A 15152-nucleotide genomic window follows, 5' to 3' on the forward strand; every position below is an offset into this window, starting at 1 on the left:
AAGTATTCAGGCTCCAGGGTCTATTACAACATATAGTAATGGAGAGCATTATAGGAAATTGGGGAAAAGATACTTAAAGTGGTAGGTCAGGAGTATATGCCACATACTCAGTCCCGCTGTTGTCTATTGCATCAATATGTTGGCAAGGAAATGGAGGCCCAGAGAGGAGGATAAGAAACCTATATATGACCACACAGCCAGTAAACGACAGGACTGAGACTGGAACTCAACTATGTCTCTGTCCATTACATCATGCTCCCTAGTAAATCACTGGTTTGCAGGAAGAATGATAAAGTTCATATTCTACTACAATAAATACCGCTTCTTGTGTGTAGAGCATTCTTCTAGGTACTAATAACTATGGAATTACAAGACTTGGTTTTTGTTTTCTATTTGGAAGTAAAAATATTATATGCATTTTGAATGTATGATTTATTAAGTTAAGCATTCTGTTAAGAGAAATGCACTGGATATTACTTGTTAGGTAGAAATGCCATCTGTGTGTCTCCCTCGTACATGCTCAGTCGCTTCAATCACGTCCCACTGTTTGCGAACCTGTGGACTGTAGCCTGCCAGGCTCCTCTGTTCATGGGGATTCTCCAGGCAAGAATACTGGAATGGGCTGCCATGCCCTTCTCCGGGGGATCTTCTCAACCCAGGGATCGAATCAGCGTCTTATGTGTCTCCTGTATGGCAGGCAGACTCTTTACCACTGAGACACCGAGGAAGCCCACGTGTTTCCCTCAGAAATGATTATATGTGTGTAGGGGTGTCTGTTTGTAAACGCCCTCTTCTGACTGTTGACATGAAAATAGGCTATGAGATGCTTTTACTTTGTTGAGAACTGATGAGGGCTTCTTAGATTTCTCAGATTCTTATTTGCTGCTCCGAGTGTCTCTGTGGAACTGAGGGAGGCCAGGAGAGCTGGATATTTCCTGTGGATTCACTATTGTATCCTGGACTAAGTTAAAGTGAAATTGTTCTTTTGCATCTAAGTAAAATGGGGAAAAGTGATTTGTATGTAAAGTTTAATGCTGCAATATCAAAAACAAGACCAAATCTTAAAATAAGGCTGGCACATAGCTGATACATGCGCTACCTTGATGCTTAACTTCTTAGGTTGTAAGCGCCTTGTGGGATGAGAATATGTTAATTATCTGTTTTTCTGCAGTTTTACTATGATGTGTATAGATATGGATATCTTTTCATTTATACTGCAGGTGATTTCTCGAAATTCTTGGTTCTGTTAATTGATGTTTCTCCTTAGTTCTAGGGCTTAAGTATACCTTTTATTAATGCCTTTATTTCATTTTCTCTGACCTATCCTTCTGTTCACTATATTTTCTGTCTCTCTATGCTGCACTTTCATTTCTTTGTCTGTTTCTTTACTTTCTTAGTAATTTTTTATTATCTATTTTTTCGGTTCATGAATTCTCTCTTTAGCTATGTCTAATCTTACGCAAAACCTATTCATTCAGTTAATTTCAATTCTTGGGGGGGGGGCTGAAATTGGGGCCTGGTTTATCAGAGTTTCAAATTTTGAGTTCTGGGCTTTGACAGCTCCAATAATCTGCAAAAGTGCTGTTCTGTTATGATGATCTCCCCCCAGGCTCAGCAATTAACAAATGACCTCAGGATAAAGAAACTGAGTACCTGGCTGATCTTTCTGTTTCTCAATTCCCTAGGATTTTATCAGAAAATCGTTTGCTTTCTTGTTAGTTTTTGTTGTTCTGAAGAAATTAAATTAAAGAACCATTGGTTTCCTCAATGAGAGAGATGATGCTAATTACTGAGTTCTTCCCTATTTAAAATGGAGGTCTCAACATTTGTCTTTGATGAGTTCATTTTAAGTTGAGTAACTGAATGAATAAAATCAGTTAATGTTTATAACATAAACAATCTTAATTAGCAATATTCTGCTAAGCAATATTGCTAAGCAGAATTAGCAGTATTCTAACTGTGGCTTCTGAAGGGTTCAGCAATAATAACTTGATATGTCATTTTTACTTCATGGAAATTGCTGATTCTGCTCTGTGAGTTGTCACATTACCAAGTATGTATAAGTCTTTGGAGGTGGCTGTGATGCTCCTTAAAAAACATTTGCTTCTTGGAAGGAAAGTTATGACCAACCTAGACAGCATATTAAAAAGCAGAGATGTTACTTTGCCAGCAAAGGTCTGTCTAGTCAAAGCTATGGTTTTTCAGTATTCATGTATGGATGTGAGAGTTGGACTGTGAAGAAAGCTGAGTGCCGAAGAAATGATGCTTTTGAACTGTGGTGTTGGAGAAGACTCTTGAGAGTCACTTGGACTGCAAGGAGATCAAACCAGTTAATCCAAAAAGAAATCAGCCTTGAATATTCATTGGAAGGACTGATGCTGAAGATGAAACTCCAATACTTTGGCCACCTGATTTGAAGAACTGATTCATTGGAAAAGACCCTGATGCTGGGAAAGATTGAAGGCGAGAGGAGAAGGAGATGGATGACAGATGAGATGGTTGGATGGCATCACTGACTCAATGGACACGAGTTTGAGTAAATTCCGGGAGTTGGTGATGGACAGGGAGGCCTGGCATGCTGTAGTCCATGGGGTTGCAAGGAGTCCAACACGACTGAGCAACTGAACTGAACTGAACTGAACTTATGATGCTCCTTTGACATTCCTTGTGAGAACTGTGATTAGATGGGGCTATGCAGATAAAGGCTTTACTTCAGTGAGCGTCCATGGCCTCAAGTCCAGAGGACTATGGTGAAAGGTGATCAGGACATTAACGATTAGAGTTTTTATTAGGTAGATAAAGAAAGGTTTATAAGGTTGGAATGCTATTTAACTTCTCTGTTCAAGTAGTGGCTCTCTCAACTGGTTTGTAATTGAATATTTTGTTCTGGGAAATTTGAGAGTCTTCAGAATAACCTTGATTGTGTGGGTGCTAAGTTGCTTCAGTCATGTCTGACTCTGTGCAACCCTGAAGACTGCAGCCTGCCAGTCTCCTCTGTCTGTGGGATTCTCCAGGAAGGAATATTGGACAGGGTTTCCATGCCCTTCTCCAGTAGTATGAACTTACCACTATAATTACTTTTTCTTGGAACCAATGGATTGCAATGGGTTCTTTATTCTATGAGTAACAATGGAAAACATAAAAAGAACAGTTACTATGTGCCAGAATCTTTTCTAAAATCTTTACATTTATTAAACAGTTTTATCTTCATAGGAACATATGATGAGATAAAGATAAGTGAAAAAATTGCACAACCAGACAGTAACAGAGAATAGATCCCAGACAATCTTTATCTAGAGTCCAAGCTCTATCTGTTCTATCATAATAGCATAATCCTAACCTGACCTGCCTCTTGAGAAAACTATATGCATGTCAGGAAGCAACAGTTAGAACTGGACATGGAACAACCGACTGGTTCCAAATAGGAAAAGGAGTCCGTCAAGGCTGTATATTGTCACCCTGCTTATTTAACTTATATGCAGAGTACCTCATGAGAAACGCTGGGCTGGAAGAAACACAAGCTGGAATCAAGATTGCCAGGAGAAATATCAATAACCTCAGATATGGAGATGACACCACCTTTATGGTAGAAATTGAGGAGGAACTAAAAAGCCTCTTGATGAAAGTGGAAGAGGACAATGAAAAAGTTGGCTTAAATCTCAACATTCAGAAAACGAAGATCATGGCATCCAAGCAACACTTCATGAGAAATAGATGGGGAAACAGTGGAAACAGTGTCAGACTTGATTTTGGGGGGCTCCAAAATCACTGCAGATGGTGATTGCAGCCATGAAATTAAAAGACACTTACTCCTTGGAAGGAAAGTTGTGACCAACCTAGATAGCATATTCAAAAGCAGAGACACTACTTTGTCAACAAAAGGTCTGTCTAGTCAAGGCTATGGTTTTTCCAGTGGTCATGTATAGATGTGAGAGTTGGACTGTGAAGAAGGGTGCCAAAAAATTGATGCTTTTGAGCTTTGGTGTTGGAGAAGACTCTTGAGAGTCCTTTGGACTGCAAGGAGATCCAACCAGTCCATTCTAAAGGAGATCAGTCCTGGATGTTCAATGGAAGGACTGATGTTGAAGCTGAAACTCCAATACTTTGGCCACCTCGTGCGAAGAGTTAACTCATCGGAAAAGACTCTGATGCTGGGAGGGATTGGGGGCAGGAGAAGAAGGGGACGAGAGAGGATGAGATGGCTTGATGGCATCACTGACTCAGTGGACATGAGTCTGAGTGAACTCTGGGAGTTGGTGATGGACAGGGAGGCCTGGCATGCTGTGATTCATGGGGTCGCAGAGTCGGACACGACTGAGCGACTGAACTCAACTGAATAACAAGAAACACCATTCAGACGCTTAGGAACACAATCTCTTGCCTGGGAGAAATGAAGATTATGATTCTCTACTAGATCTCCAGTTTTGGGCTTTCCTGGTGACTCAGTGAAAAAGAAACGGCCTGCAATATAGGAGACTCAGGTTTGATCTCTGGGTCAGGAAGGTCCCCTGGAGAAGGAAATGGCAACCCACTCCAGTATTCTTGCCTGGAGAATCCCATAGACAGAGGAGCCTGGTGGCTACAGTCTGTGGTGTCCCAAGAGTCCAACATAACTTAGTGACTAAACCAGCATGACCAGGTCTCCAGTTTTAAAGCTGGAAGATAAAAATAAAGAAAGGAGGAATTTGAAAGAAAAATAAAGAGACCTGTGTTGGAAGTTAGTTGTCAGATAAGCAATGAAATGATTTTTCCAGGAGCCTAAAGCAAGGGTCACAGCTGTGTTTTAAATTGGTATTTTCACTACAGTTGTTCATATGTCTATATAAGAACAATGTCAAATAAAAGCTATAGAATCACTCATTTTTACAAGGTGACTACTGTGTATAAGCACTTCTGCTGGATCTATGATTTACACATCTTTCAATCACAGATAAATACAGAGCAGCTCGATGTAGCCAAGAATTGTCTCTTCACGTGGCTCTCTGCCAAAATACACTCAGCTCCCCTACTCTGTCTGCTCTCCACATTGCTGCCCGCCCATAGAGAATATGAGGGCTTTGTGGCCTTTTGGTTCTTCTAGTGGAAAATTTTACAGACTAAGAAGAGAGAAAGTTAGCACAAAGGGGATGATTTGCAAATGGACACCATTCTGTGTCTAAGGCCCTCAGATTATAAAAAGCAGCAGACCCCTGTGGTGTGAAACTGCTAGCTTCATACCATAAATGGAAATTGTTTTTAGAACCTAAAGGGATTGTGATGACTGAGCACCAATACTGTTTGTCTTTATCCTTCATACAAAAATGGTAAAAGGAAATGATTCCAAATCAGCCAAGGAATGATTTTGAAAAGCTCAATGCCACGTCAAAGGGCACCACATAAAGCGAACAGTGTCATCTCATTGCTGAGAATGAAAAATCCACTGAAACTTTGTAAGAATATGTGTGTCTCTGTGTCTATATCTTTGACATAATTAAGGCCTAGTCCATGTATAACATGATGAGAGACAAAATTTTTCTCATAGTCAGTGTGAATGATTATGGTTATATCTGTTTAAAAGATAATCTAAAATATTCAATACTTTTCTTTCTTTCTTTTTTTAACATGGGTTCAGGGAAGTTTTATATTGTCCTAATCTGAATTTTTTCTGATTGTTATATGAAGGATCCAAAATTACCCTGGAGTAATAGATTCAGTGACTGTTTATAAACATGACACATTACTTTTCTTTTCTAGGCAGAAGAGGCCTTCAAGTGTTCCTAAAGGAGCTAAAAAACACACACAGAGTCTCTGATATGTACATATTTTGGCCAGGTCACACCGCTTGTGGAATCTTAGTTCCCTTACCAAAGATTAACCCGGGCCACAGCAGTGAAAATGTAGAATCCGAACTACTGGACATCTAGGGAATTCTCAACTATGATATTTTATTATTACCCTTACTTAAGACTATCCTTGCTTTCAAACTGATAGATGCCTTTCCCCTAAAACTGTCACTTAAACAGGGGTTAGATTCAATTAGGTTAATGAAATTCAACATCTGTAAGACTTCTCCTATTAGTAGCTTCAGGAGATGACATTTGAATGTAATTTTTGTAATTTATTACAATGGGTGGGATAAATATGGTGTTAGCTTCATTTTAAGTGACATTTAGATAACTTGAATGCATATTGGGTCTTTAAAATTTTTTTTTGATGTATTGTTAAAAATATAAGTAAATTTGATATGTTCTTATGTCAGTTGAGTTAGACTGGGCTATGCTGTGGTAACACAAAATCCTGAGACCTACTGGCTTTTAGCCACAAAGATTTACATCTTAGGTACATGATCAGGACTTGACTGAAGAACCTGATTCATGCATCCTCACGCCGGGACCCAGGCTGATGGGGCAGACCCTCTTTTGAAGGTGGTTGTTTGCTAGTGCAGGAGGGAAAATTCTGCACTAGTTCTTCAAGCTTCCGCCTGAAGGTGACACACATCACTCCCACAGCAGGTCACGTGGGGAGAGAGCAAGCTCAATCCTACCATGCACTCTGAAGGAGAAGCAGAAATATTTAGTGAATTGCACTAATGATCACCATAATCTCCAGTCCCTCGAAATAGTAAAAACTGATAAAGCAAATCCGGTATGTAAATCAGCACATCAGGGAAAGCTATACGGGGGACAAACAGTTTCATCCTAAGTTTTCTCAGCTCCCTTCTGCGGCAAACCTCCTTACAAGTTACTACTACACTCACTGTCTTCAACTGATTCATTCCTATTCTCTCAGCAACCCACTGGATCTTATTATTTTCCTAGTCACAGAAAAGCCGAGTCACCTTTCCTTTTGAATCTTTCCCTATATGCCCACTTTGTACTTAAAGACATCAGCTTTATTTTCATTCAGTGTAAGCTTCTAGGACCCACAGAAGAACCCTCAATGACCTCAATCATTCTGTTCAGTTGATTTGGGGAAATGTATGCATGGTATTGATACTTTGGATACTAAAGATGGAAATCTTCTCTAAATGGGGCTGATATTATCTCAGACAGCTTGATAATAGGTGATATAGATACAGAGTAACTGTTGAAGTATTAAAAAACTTGGGGTGTTAAGAATTGAACTAAGCTTTTGTTCTAAAGTCACTAAAATGCAGTAGCTTGAAAAGTCTTTGTAACAATTTTCATGAAGAAAATCATCCCAGGTATATTTAAAAAAATAGTATGTAAAACACCTCCTACTTTACTTGATACAACTGCCTTCATTCTCCCCCACTGCCCCTCCTTTTCCTTTTCTTCCTTCCTTCTCTGTACCTTCCTTGTTTTCTCCCTTTCATTCTAAACTTCTGACACTGAAATTTCAGGAGATAAACTTTCTTGGAATTAAAAAAAGAATAAGCTCGTACAGTATTTTAAAATACTCCCTTGTCTCTTTGATAATTTTTACTTTTTCTTTTAAATGCTTCTGTTCTAGTCCTTCTTATTCTCTGTTGATCTGTGATTTTGAGAATTCAGTAACGATCTCTTACATTTTTAGCTGTTTTGCACTTGCCAGATAAATGTTTCTTTGATTTTAAAAAATGGTGCATTTTAAAACTTTTTAAATTCATATTTAGAAACTCCAGAATATATTTTAATAATTATTTCACTTAAAAGGTTCTGGCTAAGGACATGGAAGCAACCTAGATGTCCATCAGCAGATGAATGGATAAGAAAGCTGTGGTACATATACACAATGGAGTATTACTCAGCCGTTAAAAAGAATACATTTGAATCAGTTCTAATGAGTTGGATGAAACTGGAGCCAATTATACAGAGTGAAGTAAGCCAGAAAGAAAAACACCAATACAGTATACTAACACATATATATGGAATTTAGAAAGATGGTAAAGATAACCCTGTATGTGAGATAGCAAAAGAGATAGAGATATATGGAACAGTCTTTTGGACTCTGTGGGAGAGGGAGAGGGTGGGTGATTTGGGAGAATGACATTGAAACATGTATAATAGCATATAAGAAACGAATCGCTAGCCCAGGTTCGATGCAGGATACAGGATGCTTGGGGCTGGTGCACTGGGATGACCCAGAGGGATGGTATGGGGAGGGGGGTTCAGGATTGGGAACACGTGTACACACGTGGCAGATTCATGTTGATGTACGGCAAAACAAATGCAATATTGTAAAGTAATTAGCCTCTAATTAAAATAAATAAATTTAAATTTAAAAAAAAGGTTCTGGCTAAATAGAAATATATAAAAAGAAACAACACACTCTTTCAACTGTAGCAAAGACTATATTTTTTTACAGCAAGGAAAGTGCTCTCATTTCTAGGGCATGTAAGATACTAGCCTATTGTATCTGAGGATTACTGTGTCCACTGGAGTATGTTGTTGAGAATCTTCAGTACTCCATCTTTCTAGCTTATTTTTGTGTTTAGACTCATTTAGACATCATTAAAGAACAAACATGTTTCCTCTTTTAGGATAAAGGCAATCAGGCTGATCTGAAGCTTGATTTTACATGACCGTGAGATCAAGTAGAGCAAAAAACAAATGTAATTAAGCTCCTAGCTCTCAGTACATGGGTCTTTGTGATTCTTTAATTGGATCGATCCAAAGGCAAACATATTTTGTTGAAACATATAATGTAGAACTAAATTAAATAGATGTAAATCTCATTGAATCATAAACTCCTGACAGCAAACTCCATGGAAAACTGGCTCCTCACAGAAGATCACCTGAGAGTTCAGTGCTAAGTCGATTCAGGCGTGTCTAACTCTATGTGATCCTACGGACTGTATAGTCTACCGGGCTTCTCTGTCCATGGGATTCTCCAGGCAAGAATACTGGAGCGGCTTGCCATTTGCTTCTCCAGGGGATCTTCCCAACCCAAGTACTGAACCTGCATCTCTTCCATTTACTGCATTGGCAGGCAGGTGCTTTAAATTTAGTGCCACCTGGGAAGTATTAAATCTTTGCAATTTTTATCCTTGATATGTGTGTCTAGTTTATAAAAACAAGGTCAACCTGTGGATTAATTCATTTATTTGTTCTACAAATATTAAGCCTCTATATTAGTTTTGTATTGGTGCTGCAGTAGTAGATATAATGGTCATCTGAATACATAGAAGAACTATACAAAAAAAACTTCATGACCCAGATAACCATGATGGTGTGATCACTCACCTAGAGCCAGACATCCTGGAATATGGAGTCAAGTGGGCCTTAGGGAGCATCACTACAAACAAAGTTAGTGGAGGTGATAGAATTCCAGTTGAGCTATTTCAAATCCTAAAAGATGATGCTGTGAAAGTGCTGCACTCAATATGTCAGCAAATTTGGAAAACTCAGCAGGGGTCACAGGACTGGAAAATGTCAGTTTTCATTCCAATCCCAAAGAAAGGCAATGCCAAAGAATGCTCAAACTACCGCACAATTGCACTCATCTCACATGCTAGTAAAGTAATGCTCAAAATTCTCCAAGCCAGGCCTCAACAGTATGTGAACTGAGAACTTCCAGATGTTCAAGCTGGATTTAGAAAAGGCAGAGGAACCAGAGATCAAATTGCCAACATCTGCTGGATCAGTGAAAAAGCAAGAGAGTTCCAGAAAATCATCTATTTCTGCTTTATTGACTTGCCAAAGCCTTTGACTGTGTGGATCACAACAAACTCTGGAAAATTCTTCAAGATGAGAATACCTGACCACTTGACCTGCCTCCTGAGAAATCTGTATACAGGTCAAGAAGAAACAGTTAAAACTGGACATGGAACAACTGATTGGTTCCAAAAGAGTACGTTAAGGCTGTATATTGTCACCCTGCTTATTTAACTTACATGCAGCATAATGCCGGGCTTGATGAAGCACAAGCTGGAATCAAGAGTGTCTGGAAAAATATCAGTAATCTCAGATATGCAGATGACACCTCCCTTATTGCAGAAAGTGAAGAAGAACTAAAGAGCCTCATGATGAAAGTCAAAGAGGAGAGTGAAAAAGTGGCTTAAGACTTAACATTCAGAAAACTAAGATCATGGCATCTGGTCCCATCACTTCATGGCAAATATATGGGGAAACAATGCAAACAGTGAGAGACGTTATTTTGGGGGGCTCCAAAATCACTGCAGATGGTGAGTGCAACCATGATGTTAAAAGACATTTGCTCTTTGGAAGAAAAGCTATAACCAACCTAGACAGCATATTAAAAAGCAGAGGCATTACTTTACCAACAAAGATCCATCTAGTCAAAGCTATGGTTTTTCCAGTGGTCATGTATGAATGTGAGAGCTGGACTATAAAGAAAGCTGAGCACTGAAGAATTGATGCTTTTGAACTGTGGTGTTGGAGAAGACTCTTGAGAATCCCTTTGACTGCAAGAAGCTCCAACCAGTTCATCTTAATGGAAATCAATCCTGAATATTCATTGGAAGAACTGATGCTGAAGATGAAACTCCAATACTTTGCCCACCTGAAGTGAACTAACTCACTAGAAAAGACCCTGATGCTGGGAAAGATTGAAGGCGGGAGGAGAAGGGGATGACAGAGGATGAGATGGGTGGATGGCATCACCGACCTGATGGACATGAGTTTGAACAAGCTCCGGAAGTTGGCAATGGACAGGGAAGCCTGCTGTGCTGCAGTCCATGGGGTTGCAAAGAGTTGGATATGAATGGGTGACTGAACTTAATAAACTGCTGCTGCAACAATTTGCCAGAAATGTAGAGACTTAAAACAACACAAATATGTGATCTTGCAGCTCAATAAGACTGAAGTCTGACACTGGTCATTCTGAGCTAAAACCAAGGGGTCAGCAAGAATGTGCTCCTTTCTGCAGACTCCAGCTTTTTCCAGATATTCCAGGCTATTGTATTCCTTGACTTTTGACCCTTTCCTTCCTTCAGAATCAAAGAGATGTGGCTTCTCCTTTAAACCCCCCCCCCCCTTTTTTTTGCACATCTGTACCCCTGGCCAACTCCTGGAAATGTTCTTCACTCTTAAGATTCATGTGATTATACTGGGTCCAGTTGGATAATCCAGAACGCCCTTCTCATTTCAGTGTCCACACACCTAATCACATCTGGAAAGTCTGTTTCATCATGTAAGTTACCACAGTACAAAATGATCCATCAGTGAGGATTGCAGGGCGGTCATTTAGGTAACATACCATCAATGGACAGGGTCACATCGAACAGTATGAGTAAAAGATATGGTTGAGAGACAGGCACACCTGGGTTCCAAATCTAGACTTATTACTTAACTGAGAACAATTTGGAATCTCACCTAATCTTCAGTTCAGTCGCTCAGTCGTGTCCAACTCTTTGTGACCCCATGAATCGCAGCACACCAGGCCTCCCTGTCCATCACCAACTCCCGGAGTTCACTCAAACTCATGTCCATCAAGTCGGTGATGTCATCCAGTCATCTCATCCTCTGTTGTCCCCTTCTCCTCCTGCCCCCAATCTCTCCCAGCATCAGAGTCTTTTCCAGTGAGTCAACTCTTCGCATGAAGTGGCCAAAGTACTGGAGTTTCAGCTTTAGCATCATTCCTTCCAAAGAAATCCCAGGGTTGATCTCCTTCAGAATGGACTGGTTGGATCTCCTTGCAGTCCAAGGGACTCTCAAGAGTCTTCTCCAACACCATAGTTCAAAAGCATCAATTCTTCAGTGCTCAGCTTTCTTCACAGTCCAACTCTCACATCCATACATGACTACTGGAAAAACCATAGCCTTGACTAGACGGACCTTTGTTGGCAAAGTAATGTCTCTGCTTTTGAATATGCTATCTAGGTTGGTCATAACTTTCCTTCCAAGGAGTAAGCGTCTTTTAATTTCATGGCTGCAATCACCATCTGCAGTGATTTCAGGCCTCAATTTCTGCAACTGTGAAATGGGGGATAAGAATTAGGAATTAAATGACATTGCATATGCAAAACTCACAATACTTAGGAAGAGAGTGAGTGCTCATTTCTCTTCTCTTAAGATAGTACATCTTTATATACATTTGGAAACATAACTACAAGGTCAAACAACAGAGCTGTTTTTAGTTGGTGTCAATTTAGAAACATAAAGAAAATCTCTCTAACTATAATTTATCTTCTATCACATTTCCTGAAACTTCATAACTAGAAACATATTATTTTGGTTTATGTGGGTTGCTTTCCAAGCGTGCTCATTAAATATATAGCCATTATCAAGAAAGATGGAGCATGAGCTGTTACAAGTAATTGCCACTGTGATGTGAATTTGTTTGTCAAAGGAGTCTGTTTGAGAAAAAAGTTGGGGGTCATTTTTCAAAATTTGCTTTGAATGAAATAAAAAAGTGAAAATAGTGTTAAGTGATAGTACATCTTCCAAGAAGAACAGATACAGTTCAGGTGCCTAAGTTGGCTGCACTTGAGCCCCCCCTTTTGTGCAGAGGGTACACAATTGAGGAAAAAAGTACAAATGAGAAAACCAGAGGAATTTGAGTTCATGTCTCCCCACAGCTCTGTGTATCTAGGGATGGCCTTTTAGACATCATCTATTGGGGGATACCAAAGAATGCTGAAAAATAATTTTAAATTATTAAACTTAAAATTATTTAAATAATTAAAATTGTTACATAAGTTACAAGTTTGGGTACAAACTGATATTTCCATTCAAGAATATTACTTCTACTATAAATGAATATTAAGTTTGAGTGTATCATCCACATAGGGTTTAGAGCCAGACAGATTTCTGAAGGTTTACTTCTTGGGGGAGAAGGAAACCCTGCTAGACTGAGGCAATGACTTCCCTCTTTGTGAGGATGGAAGCTGAGTGAGCAGAGGAGCAGAAGCAAGCTGGCTGGGTCCCAGGGAGAGGGTGCATTAGGAACCAGGCAATGCCTCAAGAGTTCATCATGGAAGACTAAGATGAGGATGTGAGTCCCCGAGATTGCATTAAGACCTGGAGCTCAGTTCTGAAGCTGGGCAGGCAGGTTGCTCGTATTGTGACAAGGGACAAAGTTAAATCAGACATTGGAGTTTCATTCAATTAAGAGAAGGCTGAGTTAAATGTCTAAGACTGGGGTCATATTTGATAGCAGTTCTTATATTATCAGAAGATAAGCCTCTCACAAGGGAAGATGGGGAGCAAGTGTAACTCAAAAGACTACAGATTACATTAAGATTGTGGGCAAATGAATGAGGTTACGCTAACTAGTCACAGTAGCAGGTTTTGGAAATTTACCACTGGGGGTTGGGATACAGGCCGTAACATATGTTGAAAAATAAGGGCTAAGATAAGGGCCAGTGGAGAGGAGTTTTCTTGGGGAAGAGGCAGTATGAAGGGGAGCTAAGTGTGGGCTCTAGATTAATGGCCCAAGATCTCAGAGCTCTCAGTTCCTTGGCTGCAATATGGACATAAAATAATATCCACCTTAAAGTGTTGTGATGAAGTTAAAAGGAGATAATGCCTGCAGAGCACTTAGTGCATTGAGTGACAGAGTAAGCACTCAATTCATTTTAGGTTTTTATCATTTATCTTGGTGTTGAAGCCACAGAGCTATTTCTGTACTTCCTCTAGGGGCTGAGACCTGGAATTTCTGAGTGTTGATAGTCAGACCTTCCAGCATAAGGGGGGAGTATGGAGAGGGGTTTACAATCCTTTCCTTCCCATTGACTTTCTCCTATTGGGGATTAAAATTTAAGATGGAATATTATCAGTTCATGGGCTTCCCTGATGACTCAGTGGGAAAGTATCTGCCTGCCAATGCAGGAGATGCAGGTTCCATCCCTAGATTGGGACGATCCCCTGGAGAAGGAAACCCACTCCAGTATTCTTTCCTGGAGAATCCCATGGACAGAGGAGCCTGGCAGGATATAGTTCATGAGATCACAAAGAGTTGGACATGGCTGAGTGACCAAAAAACAAACAACAAATTATCAGTTTACCTGGATAGTATTTTCTTCCAAATATTATCAGTGAGAGGCAACTTCTTTCTTGCTTCTTTAGAACATTAACACTGTAACTCAAATACCTCCTCCTGTCAAGTACTAATGGGGTACATACACATTAGGTAGGCTTCCCAGGTGGCACTAATGGTAAAGAACCTGCCTGCCAATGCAGGAGACATAAGAGATGTGAGTTCCATCCCTGGGTCGAGAAGATCCCCTGGAGAAGGGATGGCAACCCACTCCAGTATTCTTGCCTGGAGAATCCCATGGAAGAGGCGTCCTGGCCAGCTATAGCCCATAGGGTCACAAAGAGCTGGACTTGACTGAAGCGACTTAGCATGCACATGTGTACCTATCAGGCACTGGGGATAGTAGAAACGCTAAACAAAAGTTGACATAATAGAGTTTGCAGTTTAGAGATAATTAATGTAGGAAATAAAAACCCCTAAATATTGTCAATAGCTACTCCAAATGTTTTAACGAATATTATCAAGATAGCTAGGTTATTTTCTTTCTAAGATTATCATGGAATGCATTTTAATATCAAATTTTCATATGGTAGCATATTGTTTCTATCAAGAATAATAAATTCCATATCACTTTCATTCACACGTTTGTCACTGTACATAATCACTATTGAAATCATAGGTTTGAGATGAAAAAGAAAAAATATGAATGGCAAATCATACAGAGAAATCAAATTGGCTCAGCACATAAAAATATTCCATTTTCAAATGCTTTGCGATATAAATGAAATAGATTGAGTAGTGCTATTTTCGAGGCTGTCCCCTACTCAGCATTTATGATGAAATCTCTTGAAATAAGAAAGAACATTCAGTCTCCACTGAAGTGTTCCCTGGTACTTCTTAAGGAGATGACTTTCAGTGACTTTATAAGAAATAAATACCCCAGAAATCTATGTCACGACTATTATCATGATTAGGTAAATATCAAATCCTGAGGAGTTTTAATTAGAGTCTTGATTTTTTAAAATGTGCTAACAGGCTGTAGGCAGTTAGTAAATTTCCCTTTGGGAAAAGTTTAGCAATTTGAATGTTTAAATACATATCCTTCATGCTAAGGAAATCAATCTGGCATATCCAGTCCCCTGTAGTTACTGGGCCTCTCTAAATCCATTTGTTGGCAATTTGATCTCTGGTTCCTCTGCCTTTTCTAAAACCACGGCATCTGGTCCCATCATTTCATGGGAAATAGACGGGGAAACAGTGGCAGACTTTATTTTTGGGGACTCCAAAATCAC

This window comes from Ovis aries, chromosome 10 (genome assembly GCF_016772045.2).
Source record: "Ovis aries strain OAR_USU_Benz2616 breed Rambouillet chromosome 10, ARS-UI_Ramb_v3.0, whole genome shotgun sequence".
NCBI lineage: Eukaryota > Metazoa > Chordata > Mammalia > Artiodactyla > Bovidae > Ovis > Ovis aries.